This window comes from Triturus cristatus, chromosome 1_1, assembly GCF_964204655.1.
Source record: "Triturus cristatus chromosome 1_1, aTriCri1.1, whole genome shotgun sequence".
Classification (NCBI taxonomy): domain Eukaryota; kingdom Metazoa; phylum Chordata; class Amphibia; order Caudata; family Salamandridae; genus Triturus; species Triturus cristatus.
Window position 1 is genome coordinate 965,753,738 of NC_140579.1, and position 24,733 is coordinate 965,778,470.

The 24,733-nt window shown below is 42.4% G+C and overlaps 1 pseudogene; it reads right to left on the reverse strand.

Annotated features, from left to right (window-relative positions):
* LOC146871398 (SWI/SNF-related matrix-associated actin-dependent regulator of chromatin subfamily D member 2-like) overlaps positions 1-24,733 on the reverse strand; it is a 626,025-nt pseudogene that overhangs the window by 304,552 nt on the left and 296,740 nt on the right.

Below are 24,733 nucleotides of genomic sequence, written 5' to 3' on the forward strand. Positions count from 1 at the left end.
TTGTGCAGGCTCATGTTCTTCCTTTCTGGGATGTTTTACAGAAGAAACTCCATTTTCTTCTTCGAGGAGGTGGCTGCAGGCACTTTAGACAATATGCCCAGCTCTGGAACCTCTACATCTCCTTTTATGCGCTGCATTCGTGGAAGTGCTTGGGGTAGCACTTTTCACTAAATTATCCCCCTTAGGAGGGGGTATTTCTTCTGACTCTCCAAAACAGAGTGCTAACCTCTTCTCTCTGTCCTTCTGAGATTTAGAAGGAAAAGTCCTACAAATGTCACAGTGTGAAGTTTTATGATATGGAAGACGCAATACATTGTTCATGTGGCTCACCAGAATCTTTTTCTGTCTAAAGGTAGAACGAGATTTGAGATGGATTTTTTTCTCTCTGTCAGTCATGATGACAGTTGGTGAAGGAGGAGAGGTCTTCATGGACCAGAAAAAGATTAGTTCCTAAAAATAACTTATAGTTCTCTGAAGGTAGAGCTGGGTCAGTCCTACGGTAGACCATAAAAAGTACCAAGATAAGGTCACCGAGAGGTTAGAGTAGAGCTCTCCTTGGGGACTCCCTCACACACGACATGTGATATGAGGGGGATATGCTACTAAATAAACACAGTTGTTGAGGTCTATGGACATTTGTAACACTATTTAATGTTATCTAAGATTAACTGGGATTCCCAGCCTGACGACTAGTAATGATTCAAGCGTGTGAATATATGAAAGATCAAATGCTGGAAATAAAGGAAATACAGTGAGTAATATAAATGTGTAACACAGAGCCTTAATAATTGAACACAGTTTTAGTAACAAATTCAAAAGGAGATTAACAATTAACTTTGCTGAGTTGCATATGAGCTGCTTCAAGTAGGTTACACAGGTGCAAGGGTAAACTGGGGCCTGTGGTGAGACAAACGAAACAATCCATCTTTAATTCTCTCTGAGGCCCAACCACATTACAAGGAGCCAACAGGTAACCAATTTTGCAATCAATGGCCGATTGATGCATTCGTGGTAAAGTGCTCCACAACAAACTGTTCCCATTCTATCAACAGGAGAGAGTCTTAATGGCTGTTTCCCATTTAAAGCACAAAATATATGCTGCTTTTAGTCCTTTCTCTCGTTGCACGTTCACAAATTGCTTGTCTGGTAGTTATTTCAGCATAATAAATAATTAACATAAATAAAAAAAGAAATATACAAACAGACTAGAGCTGCTGACCTGATTGAAGTAGTGGTTGCAGTTGATGAACTCCTTCTCATGGCTGTCCTGCGGTTTATTGGTTTTGATGTAGAGCCACAGGGCCTGCATGATATTGGCGCGAGTCTGGGTATGAACACCCAGCAGCCGGGCCAGTCGGGGGTCCAGTTTATATTGTGGAGGCTAGAGGAAACCATTAACAAAGGTAAAAGGTAGTGCTTTAGCAAGAGTTAATTAGTAAGCAGTGCTGACAGATGGTAGTGAACGTTTTCTAAAGCTTACAGGATGATAGACTTGAAAAGTGACAACTATGCTTCAAAGAATATCTCACATTTTGTGTACCTTGACTTAGTACAAAGGGTTTTACTACTCCTAATATCTATTTACATAGTGACACCTTAAGTTTATTGTTCCCCAGTTAGTGTTTCAAAGAACATACAAACTATCATTGGATTAATAAATGGATCCAGTAAATTTAATACTTTATAATGTCTAAACTGCAGTGAATTCCGTGCAAGTTTCGGTTGCGATCATGTACCTAATCCTACATTGTTTTAAAACAGATTACACTATCAAGTGTAATCTGGTCGCAGAAGCTCAGGAATAAATGTGTGACCCTCCACTACACTGTCTCCTAATTTTAACTTGGAATGTGGCTTGACTTAAAAAGGCACCCAGGAATCAGAATACCACAGCTTTGATCTCACATTGGGACATTACTCCTCTATAGAACACTTGGAGCGAAAAGCCTTAGCCTATTTATTTCTTCCAAGAATTTGTAACACCAGAAGTGATAGGAGACAGGGACAGCAGGCGGGTTGTTCACATGTATTTCAACTGTGATAAATGCAACCAGCATGTCCACTTTCCCATGCTATTGTGATTGAAAACTTAGTCATTTCTGGTTCAACACGTAGGTTACTTCTGATAAACGTCTACCTCAATGTACACAATATTGATCAGAAAGCAGCAGTGAAACTCTTTTGGAAGAGTTAAAGTCAATAGTGTGTGCCTTCCTCAACCTTGATGTGATAATAACAGGTGACTTTAACCTCATATTACTAGATATAGCCAGTCGTGCCCTATGCACAAGTACACGTAATGTCCCTAGAACAACCCGTCATAAGCAAGATCCTCTGAGAACAAAAATTGCTGACTGCTTTCCCAGATTGTCATTGGTCCCTTGGACACTTTGTGGTAAATTCCCTGCTGCCAGCAGAATTACTCATTATACACTTGGCGGAGGCTCTATTATAGTTTATACAGACATATCTCAGAGGCTTTTTACCCACTGTCAGGACTTTTCAGTTCTACAGCGCTCAGAAAGCAATCACAATCCTATGCTAACCACATTGCGCTGGGTATAGGTCGAATTGTAGCACCACAGATAACACTGTACTGATTTCCTATTTAGTGCATCAGGAAATCACTTCCCTAGGACTTCCGCTGTATGTCTGTTTTATTGAGTATATTGCAGTCTTTCACAAGGTCGATCAACACATAATTTGGAGGAAATTGACAGGTTGGGAAATTTCATCTTCTTTGCTTCAAGCTATTATTTCCCAATACTCTCATACTTTGGTTCAGCTCAAGGTTGGAAAAGATCATATTGTCTCAAAAAAGATCTACACTAATAGGATTTAAAGCACGGCTGTGTTCTTGCCCATTTATTGTTTAGCCTCTATACAGCAGACATTGGGACAGCACTTTGAAAAGCAATAATATCTTTTCCTCCAAAGATCCAAACCACACATGTTCAAATCTTGCAGTATGCAGATGATATTGTCCTTCCCGATCATGCATATATAGGGCTGTAAAGGGCATTAAATGTAATAAATGTCTATAATTTTGAAAACAAGATTGAACCGAATCCATCTAAGTCCAGTGTCATGATGTTTGGAAATGTCCAGAAAAAAAATGAGAAAACATGGAATTCTGGCCATTCCCAATTAAAGTATTCTTCATGGTATAAATATCTGGGCTGATGGCTGACAGAGAAAGGTTCATAAAAATATCATCTGACGGAGTTGAGGCAGAAAAGAAGCTTGATGGCATATGCTCTTTGTAGACCTAAAGCCAAACTCCAAAGTCCTCCGGCTACCTCAATCTTGCATGTCACAAAAGAAAAATTAACTCCTTCTATGTCATAAGGCTGTCAGTCCCCCCAAGGCGATTTTATGCCGATGTTAGATCTCATACAGAGGTTGTTCCATGTGTACTTGAGCTGTGCTCAGGTACAAATCAAACTAGAATTTAGCTTAGTGCGGAAGGACCTTGCCTGCAGGGCAAACGTTTTGTCATATTATTTACTTGTGAAAAAGGCAAAGCAAGGGTCATTGAAAGCAATAATAAGGTCCCTCTTGCTCCTAGAGGCTTCTTCTAAAAATCCATGGGCTTCCTGTTTCTTGTTCTCCAATAAAGATCTGGAGGTACTGTCAATATGGGAACTCGAGCTTCCGCATACTGCATTTAAGCCCACCTTGAAAATACAAGTCTTGCTGCTCAGCAGGCTAGCTTATACATCAGCACTAGCTGAACTCAGAATATAGTATGGACTTATATAACACAATGTCACCCGAGCATTACTTGTTGGAGCCTGAAGCGCAGACCCGGTTAGACTACCTTTCATTCGTATGCAATTCTTATTATTCCCGATTAAAGAACTGAGACGTTCCTGGAAGTGCCAGCAGTCAGGGAATTATAGGTGCACACCATGCAATTATGTGGAAGAATAGTGACAGTTTTTAAGTGCATTATTATGATTATTAAGATTTTAATTAATGAAACATAATAAAATTACTTACTTACATTATAAGGTGTGGAAGAGATTAAAACTCCCAACTGCACACAAACATTGACAAAGCCAATGGATCTGGCCTTGACAGCGAGCAATGTTTGTAAAATACTTATGGAATATGAAAACGTATTGGGTATCCATATGTAAAAATATCCAAATAAAGGAGTGGCACTGAATTATACTCGTTTTCGAGCAACTGTGCACATACGATTAGGACAAATACTGTCACTCAGAGAGCAAGGCAGCCAATGGATGAAGTGGGCTGTACCACTGCCTCATACTGTATGCTCCGATGGGCAGAAGCAAAATATGAATGAAAATTAAACAGACCAAGGGATGAAGAGGGCTGACAGACAGCCCCTGTATGTTTGTATATTCGTATGTATTTTTATTATGCATTTTTAGAAAACATAAGAGTGGCAACAGAGCTAAAGCTGTCTATTTATTTATTTATTTCTAAAGCGCGACATTCATCCCATTGGGATATCACCGCGCTAATGTAGCGGGAGGGTGATGAGCTAAGTTGGTCTAATTGAGGTCGGTGGCAGCAGTTCTAATGAAATAGGTAGGTTTTAAGTTTCTTCCTGAACGCAATATATTCTTCAGTTAGCTGTAGCTCCAGTGGAAGCTCGTTCCAATGTAACGCTGCGAGGTGCGAAAAGGTGCGTCCACCTGCCCTGCTCTTACTGATTCTTTTAGTCTCGGCTAACGCTAGGGAGCGTGACCTTAAGCACCTGGGCGGGAGGTAGAATTTGATTCTATTCTGGAGAATCTTGGGGCCTGTATGATGGAGTGCCCTGTGTGCATGTTCTAAGAGTTTAAATCTTGCTCTTTGGCGCATGGGCAGCCAGTGAAGTTGCCTCAGGCATTCCGTCGCGGAGCTGTATCTGCCCTTGTTGCACACCAGTTTGGCCGCTGCATTTTGTATCACTTGCAGACGTTTGAAGAGGTAATCTGACATGCCAACAAAAAGTGCATTTCCATAGTCTAGCATGCTTACAAGCAGGGCTTGTGTGACCATCCTCCTGCTTTCCAATGGGATCCAGGGGAAAAGCCTTTTTAGAGCTTCAGTGTGGCGAAGCTTCTGCCACACAGGATCCGCACGTGGTCCTGCATTGATAGGGTGTTATCAATGATGATGCCCAAATTTTTTACGCACTGTTTTGGTGCTGGGGCCGCGCCCAAAGAGTGGGGCCACCATGACCCATCCCAGATATGGTTGGCTATGCCGAGAAGCAGGATTTCAGATTTCTCTGCGTTTAGCTTTAGGCAGTGCACTGACATCCAGGTGTCCATTTCATTAAGACAGTTGTTGAGTTTGGTTATGGTGTCACCATGCCTATTTCCGATTGCTATTGTCAGTTGCGTATCATCCGCATAGGAGCAAATCCCAAAGCCCCATTTTGTGCCAATTTTTGCCAGAGATGATACATAGGCATTAAATAATGTGAGGCTCAGGGATGCTCCCTGCGGGACGCCACAGCTGAGATTTTGTGGAGTAGATGACAAGACGCCCAGTTGCACAGTTTGAGTTCTGTTGCACAGAAATGAACTGAGCCATTGAAAGGATTTTGCATGTATCCCTTTTTCGCTCAAATTTTCCAGTAGGAGTTGGTGGGAGACCGTGTCGAAGGCCGCTGACAGGTCTAACAGGATCAGGGCTACTGCCTTTCCCTGGTCCAGTAATGATCTTATGTTATCTAGGACAGCTAAGAGAGTTGCCTCCGTACTGTTGGTGGCCCTGAAACCTGTTTGTGAGGGGTCCAGCAACTCGTTAGATTCTAAATAGTTAGACCGAACCTAAAAATGCGGGGGAGAGATGATGTGATCTGGTACATACTGAAGCAAGACTAACAGAGCATGCATTGGCAATGCCGATCCGTCTGGCTTTTGATTCCTGAAAAGATTGAAAGCTTGTGTAGCGCCATTGCTCCCCAGCATAAACGGGGGAGCAGCACGTAGTTTAAAGGGCACCAAGGCTGAGTACCACGTGAAAGCCAGCCAGGGTGTAAGTACAGAGAAGCGGGGGAGGGTGAACAGTGTAGGGTGCAAGGAGGGAGCAGTGGAGGGTATACCTGTGAAGCCATGCAGTGTATATGAGGGTGCAACTTGCAAGAGAGAAACAGGGCAGGGTGTGAGGAGAGCATCCTAGGGTGCAAAGAAGAGTAAGTGGAAACCAACGTAGAGCAATGCGAAGCTGCAACTAGTGCAGGGGAAGTAGCAGCTCTGAGTGCATGGGGAGCAGCAGCGCAGGTGGAGCAGCATATGGTGTTACAAGAGCAGTGCAGGGTGCAAGCTGTGGGAGCGGTGCATTTGTAAGACTAGCAGCACATGGGGAGCAGCAAAAGGGTGCAATGGGCTACGACGTTGATGGCGAAAAGGGGAGCAGGACAGGGTTTAAAGGGGAACAATACAAGATGGAGGAAGAGTTGCTCATCATACAAGAAAGGCTCAGTGCAGTTTTCAAGTAGCGCTGCATAGAAGAGCAGTGCAGTGTGCAAACAAAAGTAACACAGGGTGCATGAGAGCAGGGGAAGGTGAGACAGCCAGCAGCACAGGGTTCAACAGGAACAGTGCAGACAGCAGGAGTGAGCACCACAGGCTGGACGGGGAGCAATACAGGGTGCAAAAAGGAAAAAGTAAAGGAGGAAGTGGCTAAGGGTCAAAGTAGAAGCAGCTTAGCCTAAGATAAAGGCGCAGAAGAGGAGCAGGAGCTAAAGCTGGTGAGGTTACCTGAGGTACCTGGGAAGTGAGAAACTGGGAAGTCATAATATAGAAGGCATAGGCAAACAGCACACATATAAAGGAGGGGGAATCGGACAGGTAGAGCATTGTTTGCCATGTTATAGGCAGCTCAGGTGCAAGAAGGAAAAGTAGAAGCAAGACAAGGACTTGACTAGCTGGTGAAGACATAGGTCAATTGGTACAGGTGGGAAAAACTGAAAGAATCCTAGATGTGGTTGAGGAAGAGGCAGTGGTTGTGAAAGCAACAAAGGTAGGCACTGTGAAGATGCAGGCGGAAATAATGAAAATGTAGTTGTGTGTGACAGTAATTTGGTATAATAATAATACATGTAACATGCAAGACAGGCCTTATTGTATGTAAACATAACTGCATTTCATATTACAGAATGTAATAGGGCATAGAACGCAGGCATGTTTGAATGGTAATGCTAACAAATGAGGGCTTAGTTGCCATGGTTTCTAGTTAGAAAATCCATGTTTTTCTGATATCAATCAAATCAACAGGACAGAGAAGGGAAACTTTCCACAGTTCTGGCGCACATGTTGTAAATTTGGCTACAAGTAATGGTAATGCTCTTTACGGTGGACACTCTAACCGCAGATTCCTCACTGCTGTCCCAACTCTTGGTTATGGGGAGTGAACTCGTGAACATTGTAATAAGGTGCCAAGGTAGATTTGGGCACACTGACACCTAAAATTTGTTCAATGTACTCCGCATTTGAAAGTGTGCAGGCGTGGTGCGGTGCTCCTATTTAGCTCTGCTCCATCACTTATGGAGCAGTATTTAGTCACTGCAAAGCTACAATGATTCACCCATCGGTACACAAATGCATTGATGAAAAATTCTCAAGATCCAGTCTGGTGCCTGGAGATATACAAGGGGATATGTAAAGGGTAGTGGCGGAGAGAGGCGTTAGCCTTCCTAGCTTAACGCTTCTCTCAGCCTGGGGAATCCCCCTGCAATGGCGCTACACTTAGCAGTGTAGCGCCAACGTAGGTGCCCTTTTACCACATTGCAAGGGTGTCTGCGTGCAGGGCAGTATTGTTTATGTGTAGGAAGGTGTCCCTTCCTGCATATAAACCATCCTGAAATGCCATTGTGTTACTTTCATGTGTGCTTCTTAATGCAGTAACAAAATGGCATTTACATTTTTTTTGTTTATGTACAGAAAGTGGGGCCTTCCTGTACATAAACAATCCATGTCATTTCGCTTTATCCATGTGTGCTGCACAAGGCAGCACACATGGAAAAAGCAAAAACGAGGTGAAATAATGCATTTCTCCTCGTTTCGCCAACTTAAGACCAGGTTTTCCCTGGTCTTAATTTTGGCGCTGCCTCCTATGTACGCCACCCTTGTACATAGGGGGGCGGCGTAAAAAACAATGGGTGTTGCAGTGGAACACCCACTGCCCACCCCTTTCACGCTAAGCATAGCGTGAAAGGGGGCCTTATTTACAAGGCAGCGTTAAGCCACGTTAAGTGGCTTAATGCTGCCTTGTAAATAAGGCTAAGCCCCCATCGCCACCACAATGTCGGTAAAAGTGACGCTGTGGTGGCGATAGGGGCTTCTATATATACCCCACAGTGTCAGACTAGGGAAGAAATTGTGCCCCGGCACCATCACAAAAGTGGCCTCCATTCGTGAATAAGATAAATAATAAAGTCGCCCATGTTTGCAAATGAGGGCAGTTTTAAACTCGTAAAGACCTGATGCACATGTGTTGTGCAAGGTATTGAAGACTGCATGGATTTGATTTTGCTTCAGGCAATGCTTGTTTTAATATGAGGGAAATCAACACCCACAACCAGCTAAACAAGTATTTGCAATGCAATGGGTCTCACATTTTCATTTAGAGTTAGAGCTATTGGAGTTGTAAAGTAATTTTTTTTTACTTATAATGTGCAACCCCGTGTTTAAAAGCATATGCATTTAAAATCCCTTTTAGGAGGCAGCGGTGAAGCCCTTCTTTCAAGGGCTGGAGCAGAGATGGCGTAGCTGAGATTTGTAGCAGTCTCCTGTCTCCTGAAGCAGGTAGGGGAGGGCCGTGGCACTAGGGAACAAACACATGCTAGGGATTTTGCTGCCTTATAAGCAGCAACTGTCATGACAGCACAGCTGGGCGAGGAAGCAGAAGAAGCACTGCCATGTGTCCGAAGAAGCAGCGACTTCGGAGGGGTGTTGGAGCTGCCCCAGCCGACTTACGGCCCAGATTATGATGATGCACAGGCTTCAATAATATTTGCAAAGCCATGCAGAGGGTGATTTCCGCCTCCTTGCGTGGCTTTCCAATGCAGTGGCTTGACCTGCGGTATGTTACATTTATAGCTGGGAGGCATTTCATGGTCGTTGCTATACATCCACCTGTGGATTTTGGCACATTACCAGATTTACTAAAGCTGCTAAACCTGTAAATGTGTCCAAATGCTACACCTTCTCCGATGAGGTGTAACGAGGAGAAGTATAGTTCTTCCTGTTATTTCCTCTTCCTATGTGTGATAAAAAGAGGGAAATGCCTCAAAGGACTGTTTTTGGAGAGGAAGGTGTCCCTTCCTACATAAAAACAATCCTGCCTATATCCCAGGCACAATTGTACTATGGCGTAAGGGTGTCTGAGTTGACCCTAGGCTGCACACAGTGCGTTAGTGCAAGGAGAGAACAGAAATTCTGCATATCTTTGTAAACATGGAGCATTTCTGCTCTCTCTCTTTCACACTATGCAGCACAACAACTTTGCTTGCTGCCCTTGGTTATGTGGACAATTAGTAAATATACCACCATGTAGGTGCAAATGTATTCAACACATTTTATACACTTGCACAAGTAGCTGATTTATGGCACGAGTGTACATTGTGCATTAGATGCACTAATATGCATCAATACATGAAGGATGTATTTGGTGGCTTAGGAGGGAGAGACGTGTGGACAACTATTTAGGCTAAATAAATATATGGTTCTTAGAACATTAAAAAGGTGTTTTCTCTTTTTAGAACTTCGGACTTTAAGCAGCCTATGGGAAATGGCAGTCAGTGCAAGCCAGATGTGTAGGTGAACCTATATCCAGTTACGTATACATTCCATGCACGCTTTGAATTAAAAAAAAAAACAAAGTAGAGAAGTATACAAATGAGCCATTTTCTGCTACTATGCACACGTTCAGTCACATTTCATACTACTCTATAACCATGTGCACCCCTTCGGCTGGCATAACGGGTTAGGGATTTAAACACTCGCAGCTGGCATCCTAGGTGATCCGGTTGTCACAAATTCAAGGCTTCGGCCAGATCAGCCGCTCACCCTTAGCGGTCGGTAAATTGAGCACCATTACACTGTATTCACCTGTTAATTCAAAGCTCTTAGAAACGGCAGAAGTGCTTTTTAAAAGTAAGCTATTTTGTTACAGGGGAAGGAAGTCAAATGCCAAATGTTAATCGCGCAATAAACAGTCCACGCTGATATTTAGGTGTAAAAGGCCATTTATTAGGACCAGGCTGCACAACATATCAAATAACCAATAACATCAAATAACCAACAACAAACCCCCCAACATCAAACTCTTCATCCATTCACTCCCTTCACCCACTCCGAACTCACCTCTCATTCCACTCCATGACCTGTTCCGTTCTTCATCCATTTCTTCACTTTTCTTCTAGCATCCTCCCTTGTATCATCCGGCATTACACTCATGCTTCCAGCCTCTCATCAATCACTCTCCCGCCCCCGAGGGATGGGTGCGCCCGCCAGTGACTCCCCCACCCCTCCCAAGTACCGCTAACCGTGCAACCTGTCCTAAACTGGCACGCTCAGTCTGCCCAGCTCCCGAACCCTAGTGAAATTGTAGGGTGGGCGGGTGGCCTTTCTAAACTTAACCCTCACATTGGTGCCAGAATGCAGGAAGAGGAAGTCACCTTCCTCCCCTGCATTCTTATACCCACCCCCCAAACCCAACCGCCTGACCCCAGCCTGGCCCTCTTGCGCGAAAGACTCCGGGGGAAGACTAGTCTGCGACTCTGCTTCTCCCGGGGCCCACCATCGTGCAATAAACAGTCCACGCTGATGTCTAAGAGTAAAAGGCCATTTATTAGGACCATGCTGCACAACATATCAAATAACCAATAACATCAAATAACCAATAACAAACCCCCAACATCAAAATCTTCATCCTTTCACTCCCTTCATCCACTCCAAACTCACCTCTCATTCCACTCCATGACCCGTTCCGTTCTTCATCCATCTCTTCACTTCTCTTCTAGCATCCTCCCTTGTATCACCTGCCATTAAACTTATGCCTCCAGCCCCTCATCATTCACTCTCCATTGTGTGGTTTTCACCAGAAAAGTTTCTGTCTATTTTCACAAACTAAAAATATTCCTAAAAAATCGTCTGTATGACTTAAACACATTCTTTCAACTGTTTACAGGAGATTGGCCAGTGCTGGATCCAGGATCCACCATTGAGTAAGAAAAAGTAACAATAACACTACTTACCTGCTAAGTGAATTTTCTGCCATAAGATAACATTGGTGATTCTATGTGAAATATTTTCTAAGTGTCAACTTTTAAAATACAATAATATTAATCACTACTGTAACCAAAAGGCTTTTACTCAACTGTTTACAGGAGATGTCCAAGGACTGAATCTAGGATCCAGTCCTGTGGTTAGAAAAGTGATCCATAAAGCAACTAATTGCATTTGACTAGAAATTCACATTGAGCTCAATGTTGCATTGTGTTTGAAATTGTGTTGCCCATTGCAACAACTGTAACTACTGTACTTAACATTCTATTGCCTATTTGCAAAGTATTTAAACTAAAGTAATTCATTCTGAGAAAGTATATTTTGTATTGTAATGTATAATGTCATTAAAAAAATAAAATATCTAAAAATAAACAGTTTACAAAATGTAGTAAATCAGTATCAAAATAATCAGTATAACAATTAATACATTAAAAATTGTCATTTACAAAACCTTTGAAATTCACTGAAAAAAACATAGGTTTCAGGCCTGATGTAGTTAGGAATTAGCATTTAAAAAACCTTTGCAATTCACTGAAAAAACCACAGGTTTCAGGCCTGATATAGTTAGGAATTTGGATTTTAAAAAATATTTGAAATTCACTGAAAAAACCATAGGTTTCAGGCCTGATATAGTTAGGAATTAGCATTTAAAAAACCTTAGAAATTCACTGAAAAAACCATAGGTTTTAGGGGTGTTATAGCTAGCTGGACATTTCACTCGAGCAAAACAATTGAAATTCCTCCGATATAGTTAGTTGTACTAACTACATCTTGCATGCCCGCCATCCACTGCTGATGATGTCACATATTACATCATTCATGACATGGTCAGTGACATCACTGATGACATCTCAAATGACATCACTGATGACATCACTGATGACATCATCCACGTGACAATCAGATACACCTCATCATACACTAGTATAACCTTTCATCACTCCCTGTAAAATACAGAGTGCCAGATTTAAAACCATTGACACACCAATACAAGTTTCTAAACACCCACTCAGTGATTTCTAGATCTATACACACATGTAATCACTTATCTATAGATTCCCCCGAGGGATGGGTGCACCCGCCAGTGACTCCCCCACCCCTCCCAAGTACGGCCAACCAGGGAACCCCCTTTAGGGTGGCTACCTTCCCCCTCCCGGGTCATACTGTGCATCTTTCGTCCACCTACTCAAACAATCCTCTTACGCCAGAAAGCCTCATTCCACAATTTGCTGACCACATCCCTCATCCCCATCATATAGTATGCGTTTCCCAATCTCGAAAGATGCTCACTGTCATCCCTGAACAGTAGCGGTTCCTCCAGTCGCAGTCCTGTATGAGCAATCACTTTAATGTCCTTCTCCCCACAAAAAACCCTCATCGCTCTGTTAAGCTTTCTCCAAGCTTTCTCAACAGCCTCATGTTTAATTGCCCCTTTCCATACTCTCCAAGGAACAAATTCTGTCCATGCAATGCAGGTCCCCGCCATTCTTTGTTTCATGATCTCCAAGTTCCTTTGCATCAGCTGTAAGAGCGCCAAACCTGCCAGCCGAATTAGATCATTTTCTTCCAAATGCAGAATTAACAAGTCCGGGTATTCTTTCTGGGAGACCATCTTCGCAAGCCAGGGCAATAGTGCCCCCCATCGCATCCCCCCTTTTTCCCACCAATGCACCTCATGATGGCTTCCTTTGAGTCCCAGGTTGCGGCAGTACACCTGTTGCTCCGCATACTTGGAGGCCCAATGCACAAACGAGTGACCGACGATCCACGTGAACGTCTTGGTCCCCGGGCCACCCACGCAACCTACGGCGAGAAAAAAGCATTAGTATCACACTTCCTGAAACGCCATTCCCCCCCCCTTTCAGGCCATGCCCCAGTCCAAATCCCCTCATTTACGCACATAGCGCTCGCAGCACCTAGATTTCCATCGCCCAATCTGCAGAATTCTATCCCAGGACCAGCCTAGCCGCGCTGCCGCCGTCGCCGCCCCAATACGGAAAGAATGAGTCCCAAAACCCGCCAGATTCATCCCTAACCGTCGCAATGCCATGCGCAAGACTGCCAATAGTTGTGCCGCTGTCACCCTTGCCCCAGACGCATGACAGAAGATCTCCCCCCTTGGAGCCCGCGACGCCTGTAAAAACCTCCGCCATTCAGCCACCGGACACGCTCCCCCACAACCACTCTCGCTCTGCCAAACCCATATTCCCCGTCCCAACTGATCCGTCTTGGACTGCCGCAACCAAATCCCCAGGCGACCCTCATTCAACCTAACCTCCTCATACCTCCTACCACCCACCCTTTTCGTACCCACCAACTCAGGCACCCTGAACACCCCAAAAAACATCCACACCATACATAAACGAAAAACCACAACTTCAAAACTGTCATAACAACATAGAGGGAACGCCTCAACAAATCTGACCAGCAAGTCAAACGTAATCGCCTCCCTTAGCACCCTTTTCCTCCCCCCTCCCCTTTCCCTGGCCCAACCTTTGAGTACCCTACCAATGATCACATCCTTTGTGGGATCAAGCCTAAAAAACAAACTGCAATAGAAAGACACTCCTGCCAACTTCCCTGCAATCGTCGTGGAAGACAGACCTTTGTCCATGCAATAAGACAAACTGTAACACTCCATGTTCCATAGTTGAGCGGTCTCTGGACGCCATCTCCCCACACCAGCCCATAAATGATCCAAACTCCGCCCAGGCCAATCTGCAGGTCCGTCTCGTGGTGTCAGCTATAGACCTCTCCACCAGGCCTATCACCCTCAGTCCCCCCAGGCCCACATGCCGTCCGGCAGCTTGGTCTTATACTGATCCGCTACAGGTGCCAGTCGCCGGAACCGTCGTCACTGCGAATGAGACAAAGCATGCGCAATGTCATTTTTCGCCCCAGGGACATGCTTTACTCGAAACACCAAATTCAATCTCAGACATTTAAGCATAAAGCTCCGCAACAATCGCAGCACTCTCAAATCCCTTGCTCTCTGCCGGTTGACCAACTCGACCACAGTCATGTCAGTACCGACCGATTCCGGAATTCAGAACCCCACATCTCCAGCGCTACCAACAGGGGAAAAAATTCAAGAAACACAATGCTTCTCCCTTGCTGCCCCCCAAAGCCCACTGCCCCAGCTGCATCGGAGTAAATTTGCACTTGCCAAACCATTTTTTCCTCCACAAAATCCAGTGACACCCCATTGAAATCAGTCAAGAAAGTCAGCCCCGTTCTCAGATCCGCCCAGACCCCCATGGAGATCCGAACCCTGTGGTGCGGTAAGACTGCATCCGACATGGCCATGCCGAGCCGTCTACAGAACGTCCGTCCTGCCCTCACCACCCTGCGCGCAAAGTTCAGAAAACCCAACAGTTGTTGCACCACCCTCAACGCGATCCTCTTCTCCCCAATTGCCCACAACAGACACGCTTGTATTTCTGTCACCTTCACGTCAGGGAGCCGAGCTATCCACTGAACAGAGTCCAGTTCGATTCCCAAGAATGTCAGTCTACAGCTGAGCCCAGCCGTTTTCTCAGGTGCCAAAGGGACTCCAAAATGCTGCGTCATCTCCTGAAACCGTGACAGTGCCCTGCCACAGTCCTCTGAAAGTGCCTTGCCCAAAAACAGAAAGTCATCCAGGTAGTGAGAGACTTCCCGATGCCTGCTGTTTTGCGTAAAAGCCCATTGAAGGAATGTGCTGAGCATCTCAAAAAGCGCACAGGAAATCGCACACCCCATGGGCAGCACCTTGTCCACATAGATGGCACCTGCAAATTGCATCCCCAGGAGGGAGAATTCCGCAGGGTGAATGGGCACACTTCGCCATTTCTGCCCCCGCCCCACACACCCGCACTAGGCGGACCGCGTCATCCACCGAGGCATAGCGCACTCTTGAGTCTGCTTCAGCGATGAAATCGTTCACAGACTGCCCTTCGGGCCACGAGAGGTGATGTATCATGCAAAACTCACCCTTCTCCTTTTTAGGCACCACTCCCAGTGGGGAAATGATCAAGCCGTCCACAGGCAAGGCGACAAACCGGCCCGCTATCCTGCCTTCGTCCACCTCTTTCTGTAGTTTGGCCGCCACCACCCCTGGCAATTCCTTGGCTGATTTCAAGTTGTCTGCCCAGCTCCTCTCTCTAGGGCCCTGATACACCACCCGAAAACCCTCTGTGAAACCCCACTGAATCTTCAACGCCACCTCCCTGTCGGGGTAACGCAAGAGCCAAGGGCCCATCGCCTCAAACTTAACTGGTGTAGGCGCCCCGCTGCCCAGTCTGTCCCCTTCCTTTCGTGGCCCGCCACTGCTCTGAAGGCGTGGCCAAGGTAAAGCATTGGATAAGGGCATGTCGTCCCCCACACTTGGAACACTCATGCTTGAACTTACAGGGGTAACAGGAACAATAACTCCTGTTGTAACTCCAACACGCTCCTGTAGTGTTGCTACCTGGTTTGGCGGGTGGCCCCACACTCCCTGGACTGGCATTATTTCCTCCCACCCCACCGTGGGCGGGACGCGGTGGAAAGGACCGGTACGTGACTGGCAATCTGCTAGCGGTGTGAGTAGACGCTGATGATTGCGTGGAAGACATCCACTGCATCCATAATTCCTGATCCACCTCCCCCCAAGGCTATCAGGGTTCACGCTAATCCTAGCCCGGAATTCCTCGTCGTAACTCAGTCAGGCAAAACCCCCAAAATGCATCTGGGCTTTCCTAATAATATCCATGTACTTCAGTAGTGCTATGGCCCTGTCCAGATGTTTCTCGCAATAAATACTCGCGTAAATGAGAAAGGCAGATGTCCAATTTTCTATGTTCATAAAAAAAGAAGAGAGAGTTTCCCAGGTATTACCAAAAGGGACCGGGTATATATAGTATTAAAAATAAAGATTTCCCTTTTGTATTGTTCAGAGTCTCCTATAGTGAAATCGCATACACTATACAATGGACCAAAGAAAATAAATATTTGGAACTATGCTCCTTAATATAGCAACACGAAATCAAAATATATTGTTATTTTATTAATGATATCTGTATCAAAATTATTTACAATATTGTATCCATTAAAAACACTTTACACATCATAATGAGCATTTACATAAAAGACAGACATTGATAATAGTATTTTTTCGCAATAATTCTGTTAGCAATTATTATCAATAATCATGAGAATTTTACACCTCAAAACATGTACAAATAAAAATATTGAATAAAACAAATTAGGTTAAAAACAAATAGACTGTGTCCTCTTGTCGACGCGTTTCGGTGTAATTTACGGTAAACAACACCTTCTTCAGGACCCACACCTTAAGTACAAAAGACTGCTCACTATATCAAATTTGATCAATCTACGAAAAAAGGATACATACAATTAGATTACAAACGTGTACTCAAGAGAAAATTTTCTTTGGTTCAATATAATTGGTAGCAGCGATCTCACAAAAGGTTGATATACTAAAACTTCCATGTTAAGCATTGGAGTACATTCACTTAAAATAAACTGAAAATATAATTAAAATTGGATTATGTAATAATATGTCTAATATTTCTCAACCCCTTCTCACCGATCAATTATTACAACATTCTGAAGGAGATGGTCTACAGAGCGGATATCTCTTGGAGTATACCACACAATTGATTTCAAAGAAGGGGTATAGGGAATATTCTAAATATCATTGTAATAAGCCCATTATGTATCTCTCCCTCTTCTCCAGTGTTTTTCAATTATGTATATAAAGGTCAAAGTTTCACTTAGTGGAACTCCTATGCAGTTAATACTTAAATCAATTACATAATCTTTGATGTACTTACATAGAGGATATAGCTTCTTAATTCTTATCCTTTAGGGACCGAGAGGGGGTATCAATTTCCTCCGTCCTATTTAATCAAATAATGTATGGAATAATTCAATCATAGTAATTAATATACATCTGGACCCATTATTTAGTCAACTATTTTTTGTACTTCGCTCACCCATAGTAATACGGTTATTTACTCTATGTTTCCTTGTCGGTGCTTTACAGATTCAATAATGAGATTGATAGAGGGTATTGATTTAATGAACCCTATTAAATCAAGGAGTATATGTGCTTTAGATTAATATACATAAAATAATTCAAGCCTATTGCTAAGTAATAATTTTAGTGAATTGACTCACCATGCAGGCACAGATTTATATTTCATATCATTCTTGGCCTTCATTTAATGTCGAAAACTTCCGGTGCGTATTTTCACTTTTAATAATATCAATAATACTACTGCCTTTATTCAATTCTAGCAGAGGTCAGTTCCTAAAATTAAAATAGAATAAAAAGTCTACATAAATGGATAATTGATTCGAGTGTATTAACAAACACTATTTGATTAACAGTGTACGACCTAACATGCCAAAATTTCCCAATGTTTTCACTATATTTTCACAAACTTCTTTTGACACAGCTATCTGTAAATCTATTCCTGATTGCCAAGATTAAGTATACCATCTATATGGTTCATTAAAACAAAAACCGTTGCGTTATAAAATCGTTCACTAACACTACCTGAATGATGACCTTAACGTGATCGACTACTGCCCATATGTCTAGTGAATACTCGACTAAAGGAGGATAATCTACTTGCAAAACAACCTTTCTAAAGCTCCATATCTTTTTTTTTTTTTCAACTGTGTTAGCTTAGAAAAAGGAGACAAGGCAACAAACCCTGTTTTCTAAGATACTCATGATATATAAAGAAAAGAAGAGAAAATATCGGCCTTAAGATTTAAGTCAATATACACAGCCGAACTATGCATCGTTTGCCTAGACTCCTTACCGTATTAGACGCATAGCGTCTCTGCTACCGGGATTGAATGTAAATGTAAATGTAGGTGTACTTGTAAAGCGCACTGTGACTCCATGGAGTATCCTGGCGCTGAAGACCGCTGGGGAACCCGTCCTGGTTTTCCCTGTGAGATGGTCTCTTTCTGGGTATCTCCAAGGTGAAACCAGGCATCCCCGGCGTCTGTGGGGGGCCGTTGTAGAGATGAGGCAAGCTTAATGCCCAGAGTTGCCGAGTGTGTTCCTGGTTAGAGTAGGTACCGAGGTGAGAATTATCGAGTCCGTTTTTGACCCTGGTCCACGACCCTGCCGCGTCGGGAATTGAACCCTGGTCCCTGGCCGATTCTCTGCTTACGGGTCTGCCGCCTCTAACCAGTGAGCCACACCTCTCACAATGGCTCGTCAAGGATGACGCCGCCGTGTGTCTCCCGTTTAAATGCTATCTCACTTCCGGGGGTCTACGTGTTAACATCGCGTGCGGCCATTTTGGTAGTTTAGACCCAACTACTTTACCAGAACCGCTCAAAACTTTATTAAATCAGAAAGAGCATTCAATAGATCTTCTTATTGATATTGTGTGGGGTCTATTTGATGATTTAAATCCAAATGCTCTGTTACTGATTGCCAAAATTAAATATGCCCTCAATGTAATTTATTAAAACTAAAGCCGTCGCCTTATAAAATCGTTCACTAACACTACCTGAATAATGACCTTAACGTGATCGACTGCTGCCAATCTATCTAGTGAATACTCAACTAGAGGAGGATGATCTCCTTGCAAAACAACCTTTCTAAAGCTCTGTGTTTTTTTAGAAAACAAACTTGTTAACTTAGAAAAAGGAGAGACTGGGCAACAAACCCTGTTTTTTGAGATACTCATGGCATATAAAGAAAATATCGGCCTTAAAATTTGAGTCAATATACACAGCCGAACTATGCATCGTTTGCCTAGACTCCTTACCGTATTAGACGCGTAGCGTCTCTGCTACCGGGATTCACGATGGCTCGTCAAAGACGACGCCACCATGTGTCTCCCGTATAAATTCTATGTCATTTCCGGGGGTCTACTTGTTAACGTCACATGCGGCCATATTGGTAGTCTAAACCCAACTACTTTACCGGAACCACTCAAAACTTTATTAAATCAGAATGTGCATTCAATGGATCTTCTTGTTGATATTGTGTGAGGTCTACTTGATAATTTAAATCCAAATGCTCTATGACAGTCAATATAAAGAACTATGACAGTCAATACAAAAAACTATATTTGAACAACAACTTAATCAATCCTAATTAGGATAAGAGCAAAAAAGGTCGTGTAAAACGGCGTAACTATTACGTTCTTCAATTAACAGGAAGAAACAAACTTGTGTCAGATTTAGATGGAGATCGAAGTGTTAATAATAATTAATAATTATTAATTGTAGCTTCTAGTATCCATGCTCAGTGCAACTTTCTATGTATTATGGGGCATAACAGACACATAGTAATTTGCTATGGACACTGGAGACTCAACACTGATATTCCGTGCCTTCACCTAATTATTCTTTCCCACTCCTCTCTATTGTTGAGACCCTGGTGATAGGTTTTAAATTTGGACATAAAGAATTGTTCTCTTTGTTTTCTTTGTCTATCAATGTCACCTCCTCGTATTGATGCTTTCATTTTTTCCTAAATGAACCACTTAAGATCATGTTCCTTATGCTTCATTTCTAACCAGTGGTCTACCAGTGGAGCGTTCTTCTTGTTACTTTTTAATGCTGACCTATGCTCAGTAAGACATAATCGCATTTCTCTACTTGTCTCACCTATATACCCCTTCTGACAGGGGCAAACTATTAGGTATATCACATTTTTGGTTCGGCAATTAACCATTTCATTTATCCAATGTGAAATACCATTAAGTACCACTTTTTGTTCTTTAATGATCGTCCTACAATGTGTGCAGGTACTACATGAAAAATTGCCTTTCAATTTCATCCCATCTAGAATGTTTGTTTGTATACTCATCTTGAGTTCCCTAAAAGTTTTTACTAGGTGGTTACGAATAGTTTTGTTCCTTCTGTATGAGAATATACGTTTACTCAATGGGCTAATTCCTGGTTTATTCAGAAGGAACCAATTCCTATTTATCAAATTTTTCAATTTGTTGCTCATCCCGTTGAAATTGGTAACCATCACAATTCCCTGTTCTACTTTTTGAGGCTTTTCATGAATCTCAAAGAGGCTATCTTGGTTATAATACTTAGCTCTCTTATAGGCATCTTTTATCAGCCTTTTAGGATATCCTCGTTGTGATAGCTTCTGTTGCAAGGATAATGCATGTAACTCAAAGTTTTTTCTATCACTACAATTACGTCTAATGTGTAAAAATTGACTAAAAGGAATGCTCTCCTTCTGGCATCTAGGATGATAGCTTGTATGATGTAAAAGGGTGTTCCTATCTGATGGTTTAGTATAAAGTTCAACAGACAACATATCGTCCTTAACTTTTATTGTAATGTCTAGGAAGGCAACCGACTCCTGACTTCTACTAGCTGTAAATTTCAAGTTAGCATCACCACAGTTAAGCCAATCTAAAAAGGATACCAAATCCACTTCGTCTCCCTGCCAAATGAAAAACACGTCATCTATAAATCTAGACCAGTGTTTTATATTTTCAAAATAAGGACTGATTTCATTATAGATATGACGCTCTTCAATTTGCCCACATAGAGGCATGCCAGACTGGGAGCACATGTGACTCCCATGCTGGTACCTTTGATCTGGCAATAAAGGTCACTCTTAAACAGGAAAATATTGTTCATTCCACAATAAATACCTCCAAGGGCGATAGATCTTTATCATCTCAACTGAACATTTCTCTAATCATTTCTACTGCATCTTGTTGAGGTATGTTGGTATATAGGGACTCTATGTCCAAACAAACCAACCATTCTCGTTCTCTGTTAAAATTGAGTCCTTCTACCTTTGAGATCATATCTGTTTTGTCCTTTATATATGATGGTAATTCTTTTACCAAGGGTCTAATAAATCGGTCAACATACTTGCTCAGTGGTTCTGTGATTGAATCAATGCCTGACACAATAGGTCTCATGGGAGGGTCAGTGATGTTCTTATGTACATTTGGTAACCCATACAGGGCTGGTATCAATGGATGATCATTATGTAAAAAACTAAACTCATCCTCACATATTATACCGTCTTCCTTAGCTAGCCTTAAAAGGTTATTCACATTCCCTTTTAATTTGTTCCATTCATCTAAATTAGATTTTCTATAGTGTGATGGAACATCCAACAGATCCTGCATTCTCCTATTGTAGTCAAGTGTATCAAGAACAACTATACTGCCACCCTTATCACCTGGTTTGACCGTGATAGATTCACATGCCTGAAGGCTCTTAAGGGCACTACTTTGATTCTTGGTTAAATTCTTATATGTCCAACAATTCTGTTCAAACATAACTTCTAAACCTTTAGTAACTACCTTCTCAAATGTGTCAACTTCCTGTCCTACCAAATTACTCGCCGGCGTCCACGTAGAGAGAGGTTTCATGCCAGATTTGTTATTTGAAGGCATTGGTTCTTTCCCCTCAAAGAATTTTTTAATTCTAATTTTCCTAAATAAATCACGTATGTCTTTCTCCATTGAATATTTACACACTTGAGCACTAGGTGCAAAACCTAAACCCTTTTCTAAAGTTGCAATTTCATCTACTGTAAGTACCCTACTTGAAAGATTTATAATAGGTGCTTTAAGGGAATCTATACTTAATCCCAATCCTTCTGGCTGCATGTTCGCATGTATGGTCTCCTCAAGCCTGTCTCTCTTTGTTGATTTCCAGAGCGACCCCTCCCTCTTGTTCTGAATGTTTGGGGATGTCTCCGCTGTGGTCCTAATAAAACAGGGTAGTCCCTACTTCTTCCTGCTGCTTCCTCTATAAGATCATTTCTAGTTCTTGTTTCAATACTCCTTTCACCCTCAGAGTCTGAACTATTGTAAGAAGTATCAGAAAATGTAACATTTTTCTTAAAATATTTATTCCTATTGTATTGATTGTTTCTTGGTACATACCCTGTTTGTATTGGTTGATCATAATAGTCTTTTTGTCGGTAGGGATATACCATCTCCGTATTAAACTTTGCAATATCCTTTCGCAACTCATTAGACTTTTTACTGATTAGGTATTCTCTATATCCTGTTATATCTTCCTGTATTTCTTCCAATTTATGTTTAGCATCTTCCAAAGCTGTACTTTCCTTAAGTTGTTTTTCTAAGGTTTCTATTTCTTCCTTCTCAATTATGATTATTTCTTGTGCTGTCTCTATTATCAACAGCATCCAATCGCGACTACAACGATTGGCTATTAGGGTCCAATTCTCCTTAAATTTTTCGTTCGTTTTTAACAAATAGACCAGGTTCATTTCTAATTTGTAGTCCTTTTGGAATTATTCCCTTTTTACAATATTCAATTATAAAATCAGAATGAAGTTCAGTGCAAATTATTTTCTTCTTAAGATTCCAAAGATTGTTCCATTTTTCATCATCATTTTTTGATAGGGTTACTGTATTTATTGTTTTAGAAGTTCCATTTATTATTTTATTAAATTGGTCTTCCGAAAACCCAAACATACGAAGAGTGTCCATAGCACTCCCAAACTTACTCTCCAGCTGCAAGAGCTGTCGCTTATAAAAAAAGAAGAGAGAGTTTCCCAGGTATTACCAAAAGGGACCGGGTATATATAGTATTAAAAATAAAGATTTCCCTTTTGTATTGTTCAGAGGCTCCTATAGGGAAATCGCATACAATATACAATGGACCAAAGAAAAGGAATATTTGGAACTATGCTCCTTAATATAGCAACACAAAATCAAAATATATTGTTATTTTATTAATGATATCTGTATCAAAATTATTTACAATATTGTATCCATTAAAAACACTTTACACATCATGGGCTTATTACAATGAAATATAGAATATTCCCTATACCCCTTCTTTGAAATCAATCGTGTGGTATACTCCAAGAGATATCCGCTCTGTAGACCATCACCTTCAGAATGTTGTAATAATTGATCGGTGAGAAGGGGTTGAGAAATATTAGACATATTATTACATAATCCAATTTTTATTATATTTTCAGTTTATTTTAAGTGAATGTACTCCAATGCTTAACATGGAAGTTTTAGTATATCTACCTTTTGTGAGATCGCTGCTACCAATTATATTGAACCAAAGAAAATTTTCTCTTGAGCACACGTTTGTAATCTAATTGTATGTATCCTTTTTTCGTAGATTGATCAAATTTGATATAGTGAGCAGTCTTTTGTACTTAAGGTGTGGGTCCTGAAGAAGGTGTTGTTTACCATAAATTACACCGAAACGCGTCGACAAGAGGACACAGTCTATTTGTTTTTAACCTAATTTGTTTTATTCAATATTTTTATTTGTACATGTTTTGAGGTGTTGTAAAATTCTCATGATTATTGATAATAACTGCTAACAGAATTATTGCAAAAAAATACTATTATCAATGTCTGTCTTTTATGTAAATGCTCATTATGATGTGTAAAGTGTTTTTAATGGATACAATATTGTAAATAATTTTGATACAGATATCAATAATAAAGTAACAATATATTTTGATTTCGTGTTGCTATATTAAGGAGCATAGTTCCAAATATTTCTTTTCTTTGGTCCATTGTATATTGTATGCGATTTCACTATAGGAGCCTCTGAACAATACAAAAGGGAAATCTTTATTTTTAATACAACTTTCTATGTTCACCGGGACCCGGGGTTGTCTCGTAAGTTCCCATTCCTCCTCCTTAGTGCCCTCCTTCGCCTGTATTTCTCTGTGCAATAGCTTAAACATGTCCACATATTCGTGTTTCCATATTCTATTCCTAGTCTTATCCGACAGATGCGACCCAAGTGGCTGCGCCAGTCCCATATATGGAAGTTTTTTAGGATGTTTGTCTTCGCCTTTACCCCCTTTGTCATCTGACCCGTCCGCCTTGTCTGTCTGTACTCCCGCCACTGCAACCTTCTTGCCCTCCCCATTCTCCTTGGCCCCCCCAACGGCACCTCCCTCACACACCCATCTCCCAAACCCACCGACCGGCAGGCTTTGTTCCGCCCCCCTTTTGGTCCCCCATCCCAAGCCACCCACCATGCCTCCTCACCTGTCAAAGCCATCTGTGTCCCTCCCGCCTTTCCTCTAGCACTGCCCGCCTTGGTGGTCTCCGTTTTCGCCTTGGCCTTCGTTGGTTTCGCTACCTGCAAAACACCAATCCTGCTGTTGCTCTTCGCCCCTACTGTTCTGTCTTCGTCATCCCTCACCTCCCCATCTTCCAGCTCATCACTCTCAGTATCATAATCCAGTTCCACTTCAGGCTCCACTTCAACAGGCGTCCACAACACCTCTCTCACTGCTCTCTTCACACCTTTACTCTTTTTTGCACTCATACTGCTGCCACCTGCCACACCCGATGCCGCTGCCCGCTCCTGCGCCGGAGGGAATGCCGCCGCGGACCCCCCTGCTGCTTCAAGCCGGCGTCCAGAGGCCATCTTGCGCCCCACCGTGCAACCCCACACTCTGCCGACCTCCACCGGCTTGGATCTCTCCTGCCCCCCAGCTCGCTCCAAACTGG